We start from the raw sequence: 6,124 nt of genomic DNA, 5'->3' as shown, positions 1-6,124 counted from the left end.
GTGATGAGCTTCACCACAGACAGCGCTCGCTCAGCCTTCGCCGCGTGCCCCTCTGAATCCTATACCAAATCATCAAATGAGTTGAATAGGATTGCAGTTTCTGTCACTGCCAGGGAGACAGGCAGTCATGAGTCCCTACTAGGGAACTGGCGTAGAGAGTCATTTATCATACCAGAGCTGCGGAAAAGGAAGCTTTAATTGATCCGACCAACTTCAGTTACCGATCAGTGCTGCGAACTTGACCAGACAACTCTCCCTTTGTATTCCTGTTTTTCAACTGGAAAATGAGAGACTTGGATCACCTGTAGGTCTCTTTCACTCTGACATTCAACAATCCCTTTGCTCTGTGGCCTGCAAAGGGCTGAGTCCCTGAGAAGTGTTGGAGTGGCTACCTGTTCAGGAGCCCCTACTCTTTTTGGTTCTGCTGTCTCACCGTGAGACCTATTTATGGCCAGAAAAGCAAATCATGCACAATACAGAATCAGGCCACCCAAGTCTCATTGATCACTAACACATGCACGTTGCTTCCACCCACTAGGGCCCAGCTTCTAGGAGCCTGCTACCTCCACCCATTTTCAATTGTTCTCTAGGTAGAGACAGGCAGGGGCATCTGGCTTAACTCAGAGGCTCTGTGGTAACAAAGTAAAGGCTCTCTGTCTCTTCCCTTCCTTCTCCAGGGCAATTGTGGGTGGGTGTGAATCTTTTCTATGTAGATCCTTCTGTGCCTGATGTAAAATGCAGGAGGATGGAATGAGCTGTGTTGTCAAGAGGGCAGATTCGGAGAACCACTTCCCTCCCGGCACTCTTGGATTGGCTTCCTGAATTTCACCTGTTCATGTGGCACTCTCCTGAGTTACCTTACATCCATCTACAGTCTGCTCCATGATGAACTTAGTAAATTTTACCTTAGATTTTTACTTGGCTTCATTGTAAGTAATAATATCTATGAAATGATTGGTGTGTGAGATACCAGTTGTATTTAGTATTTCAATGCACAATAAAACAGAGGGATAAGACTTCTATGCTAAAATCATCCCAAATATTGGTTGTTCTCACAACTAATTTTGTGAAACACTAAGGTGTATGAGAGAGCAGTTAGAACTGTTGACCTTCATTTGTCCTCAAATTTTTTTTTTCATAAGATTCCTAGGCCCCAACCCTATTGTCTGGTTCATTCGTAGTCTGCAGAATTCTTTTTTTTTGCTACTTGGGAGGAAATGAGATGGAATCTCATTCTGTCACCCAGGCTGGATTGCAGTGGTATGACCTTGGATGACTGCAACCTCCGCCTCCCTTGTTCAAGCAGTTCTCTTACCTCAGCCTCCCAAGTAGCTGGCATTACAGGTGCCCACCATCACGCCCAGCTAATTTTTGAATTTTAAGTAGAAATGAGTTTTCTCCATATTGGCCAGGCTGGTCTCGAACTCCTGACCTAAGGTGATCCACTGGCCTTGGCCTCCCAAAGTGCTGGGATTACAGGTGGGAGCCACCCTGCCTGGCCCATACTCTACATTATACTAATGAAGTTTGTCCATTGTGAAACTCTGCCAACGTCATGAAATTGTCAGAGAGGAGCATTCTCGTGATAATTTTTTTTAGGAGGCTGAGGCAGGATTTTTGTCTGAGACGGAGTTTCACTCATGTTACCCAGGCTGGAGTGCAATGGCGCGATCTCGGCTCACCACAACCTCTGCCTCCTGGGTTCAGGCAATTCTCCTGCCTCAGCCTCCTGAGTAGCTGGGATTACAGGCACGCACCACCATGCCCAACTAATTTTTTGTATTTTTAGTAGAGACGGGGTTTCACCATGTTGACCAGGATGGTCTTGATCTCTTGACCTCGTGATCCACCCGCCTCGGCCTCCCAAAGTGCTGCAAGCTTTTTATTCAGGCTGGTATATATCAGTTTTCTTTTCCTTGTCTTACCTTTGGTGACAAGGTAAGGTAACTTTTTTTTCCCTCAGTGTCCATTTTATAAGGCTTTTCTTGACATTTTCTAAACTTAGTTTCCTAGGGCTTCTACCTTATTTTCCTGGGATAAGCGACCCAGAAACTGGATGGCTTAAAGCAATGGAAATAGATTCTCTTTCAGATCTGGTCCAGAAATGAAATTGTCAGTTGGTTCTTTCTGGAGGCTCTGTGAGACTCATTACACAAGTCCCTCCCTTGTTCATGGGAGATGTGTTCCAACATCCCCAGTAGATGCCTACAACCACAGATAGTAGTGAGCCCAAGTCTGTTCATCAGAACACATTTCTGTTCTTGTCTTCCACCCACAAGCTTAATGCCCCTTTCATCTTAACTAAGCTCTTATCCTGTGCTACGGCTGCAACTTTTGCAGTTTGAAGTGCAACAGCAAAACTGCCCAACTTTCTTTTACCTTCTTTGCAATTTCACAGACAGAAGTTTCCTTCGTACTGTAGATCTAAGCAACCTCAATCTGTGTGTTTTTTCTTTCCTTGTTAAGAACTTTCATCTTTTCACTCGAAGGAAGGACCTCACAGTTTTTCTTTGGCAGACCCAACTTGCCAGTATCACTACTCTTGTATTTTGAGGCCATTGTGAAGTCAAAGAAATGTTTCTTGAAGACAAACACCGTAAGTCAATCACAGTCGATTTGATAACCAAGAAGGCTTCTAAGTGGTTAATGGGTAGGGAGCTCAGACACATTGGATACACCACTGTATCCACAGGAGGTATCTATACTAGACAAAGGGATGATTTATATTTTGAGCGGGATGAAAACAGGACAGTGTGAGGTTTCATTACACTACTCAGAATGGCACAACTTAAAACTTATGAATTGTTTATTTCTGGAATTTTCCATTGAATATTTTCAAATCATAGACCTCAGGTAACTCAAACTGTGGAAAGTGAAATCTCAGATAAGAGGGGGACTACTGGGAATGCCTTTTTCCCAGGGTTCAGCAATCCTTGGTGTTCCTTGGCTTGTAGGTAGATGCATCGCCCCAATCCCTGCCTCTGACTTCAAATCATCTCCTATGTGTTCCTTCTTCCCTTTTCCCCTAGGACACTTTCACTGGATTTAGGGTCCACCGTAATCCAGAATGATCTTATCTTGAGATTCTTAATTAAACTAAGTCTTCAAAGACTTTTTTTTTCCCCCCAAATAAGATCACATCTATAGGTTCATATATTTTGGCGGGGAGGCACCATTCAACTCACTACAGTTAGTGTCAGTGATTGCCCAAACCCTCTGCTTTTGTGTGAGGGCATCCTACCTCCTCAGGGTGACATTGGGTAAACTCTAGAGATTTTAGGCTTTTGGGTAGCTGCCAAAGTCAACAGGGCCACTTTGCAATTCTCAAAAAAAAAAAACAAATGACGGCCACTTAAATATGACACAGGGAAAGCATGTAAATGTGTTTCGTGGTCTTGCTTTGTAAACTCAGTGATTCTATCTAATTCTTCTTTCTCCTTATCTTTTTGGCTTGGGGTGCCTTGATAATGTCCTCTGTTTGATCTGATATAAAACTCCTTTATTGCCTCTGTATTAGCCTGTTCTCATGCCGCTGATAAAGACATACCCAAGACTTGGTAATTTACAAAGGAAAGAGGCTTAGTTGACTTATAATTTCACATGGCTGGGGCCTCACATCATGGTGGAAGGCAAGGAGGAGCAAAGTCACATCTTACTTGATAGCAGGCAAGAGAGAGCTTGTGCAGGGGAACTGCCATTTTTAAAACTATCAGATCTTATGGGACTTATTCACTACCATGTAGAGAAAAGTATGGGGGAAACCACCCCCATGACTTAATTGTCTCCACCTGGCCTTGACATGTGGAGATTATCACAATTCAAGGTCAGATTTGGGTGGGGACACAGTAAAGCCATATCAGCCTCCAAGTACAGTGAAGAATTGGGGAAGCCAGCCTGATATGGGAAGCAAAGCTTTTGTTCTTTTTATTTAAAAAAATTTCCCATATAAGATATCTAGAACATTTTAATTACCAAATTTACTTCCATAGGATGTCTTCATAGGTAGGACAGGTAGCACTCAAAGGCCTGGGGCTTTACAGGCAAGATTTAAAGACAAAACTTTTAGGGAGCACAATGATTTTTCTCCTCCCCTTTGGTCTTATTCTGGGAGAAGTGGGTTGTTGAAAAAAGTGTGGAATTTGGAATCAGACGGAGTGTCATTACATTCTGATGCTATCATTTACTATCTGTGTGAATTAAGCCAATCAACCTCTCAGCCTCATTTTCCTGATCTATAAAATGAAAATAGTGTCTGCTTTATTAAGTGATTGTTGAGTGCCCCCCCCCACACACACACATGAATTCCTAACAGTTGTCTGCTACTGCTATCTGGTAAGTGCTAAAAAATACTAGCTCCATCTTTCCTTCCTTGCAGTCATGCTCTGAAAGCAACATTCAGAAGTACTTGTGGTAACTTTCTTCTAGGTTATTAGGAAAAAAATGTTCTACCATGGTTACTGCCTGAACTAACTTGTCTCTCACTTTCCTTTATTCCTTCATCTCAGCCTCCTTTTGATGCTCCCTTTATAAACTTTATCTTCTCTCTCATGCTCAGTATCTTTTCTTTCAAGCAAGCCTCTTATTCCACCAGCCACAATTTCAGAGACCTGTGTTCTGTAAAGGAACTCTAAGAAAATAACTGCTCATTTTCTGAGCATCTCTTCGATCCTTTAAAAAATTCATTTTTTAATTGTTTAAACCAGTCAAAGCATTTGTTATTGCTTACAATAACAAATGAATACTTTAATACAAATGAATACAATAACTAAGAATACTTTGGCTGAGGCCTCATATAAAGGCTGTACTTTGACAAGAAGAATGCAAATTAACTAATCCAGGTAACTTCTCCATCTAGGGCATTTGAACTGGAATATTAGAGTGGGTCAATTAGAATCCATAACAGAAGCAAAAAACATACACCCAGAAACTATGGGAAAGGAGAAGAGATGTGTAGATTAAAATATGAGTAAGCAAAAGTTATGAGTTAGCAGAAATCAAAATACATGCAGAGGAGAGGGAGTGGTGGTTGGCTGACAGTGGCAGGCAAGTTGAAGCCAAGAGGAATATGAAGGCAAGGGAATGAATGAATCCCTCTCTCCAGGGGACTCCATGCTAACCTATTCACTAGATCTCTGTTGAATCCTGAACTATTGACCAATTTCTAAACTATATTTCCATTTCTATAAAGTTGAATAACCCTACTTTATAGAAATATAAATATACTTTACAGAAATATACTCATGTGTTCCCCAGAAATTCCTGTTACTTTTATTTTGATGTGTATCCTTACCATAGCTCCCCTATTATCTGAGGTAACCTGGCAAAACTCTATTTTTTTGTGGCCAAAAGGTTCCAAAAATTGCAGTGATGTTCTGACTGGGACCCAGTAAATGGCTGTCAAATAGTGTCACTCAAAAGTCACTGATCTGCCTTTCCCAAGATGTTCCTTTCTCTTCTTATCTTACATGAAATTCCCAGCAGGAGACCTCCTCCTCTGGGCTGGGAAATTAATGTTTTATAAGAGCCCCCGTTTAAAATGTGTTCTATTCCTTGAAGGGAATGAAAAGCCAGCGGCATTTCTCTGTGCACTGGCCATTAGCACCCAAGCAGATTGTATGACTTTACTCTCAAATGTGAACTTTCAGGGGTCTGATGCTTAGCGAATGAGCCAATCAGAGGGCAGAAGAAGTGGGCATTGGGCAGGGGGAGGTTGGAGAGTAGATAATGGAAAATGGCAATGAGAGGTCCCAGGACATTCTAAGAGAATGTGTTATGGAACTTTCCCAAAAGGGAAGGTCTCGGCGGGCTGCCTTGTGTGAAGAGGGCCAGGGAGCAGCCGGGCCAGAAGGGTGGCTGTTCTATTGAGATGAACACCAACAACAAACAGCCCCAATTTCCAGCCTGCCTTGCACCAGCCACAGAGTGTGAGCTTGCAATATTTCCTTTACCCTTTGGCTCCTCCAGGAAATGGGGCTGGGCTAACGTGGGCCGAGGAAGACGGGAATCACACCTGCCCGATTTCAGGTTCTGCTTAAAAGTTACAGCAGCGTTAGTTATGCCTTTACGTTACTTATAGGAATCTGCAGCCATTGTGTTTTGTTGCTGCTGTTTTCATTTTGTTTTT

This window comes from Sapajus apella, unplaced genomic scaffold (genome assembly GCF_009761245.1).
Source record: "Sapajus apella isolate SASKATOON/1434 unplaced genomic scaffold, GSC_monkey_1.0 scaffold32, whole genome shotgun sequence".
NCBI lineage: Eukaryota > Metazoa > Chordata > Mammalia > Primates > Cebidae > Sapajus > Sapajus apella.
The sequence above is the reverse complement of the archived record's forward strand: the minus strand, read 5'-3'. Positions refer to the sequence as shown.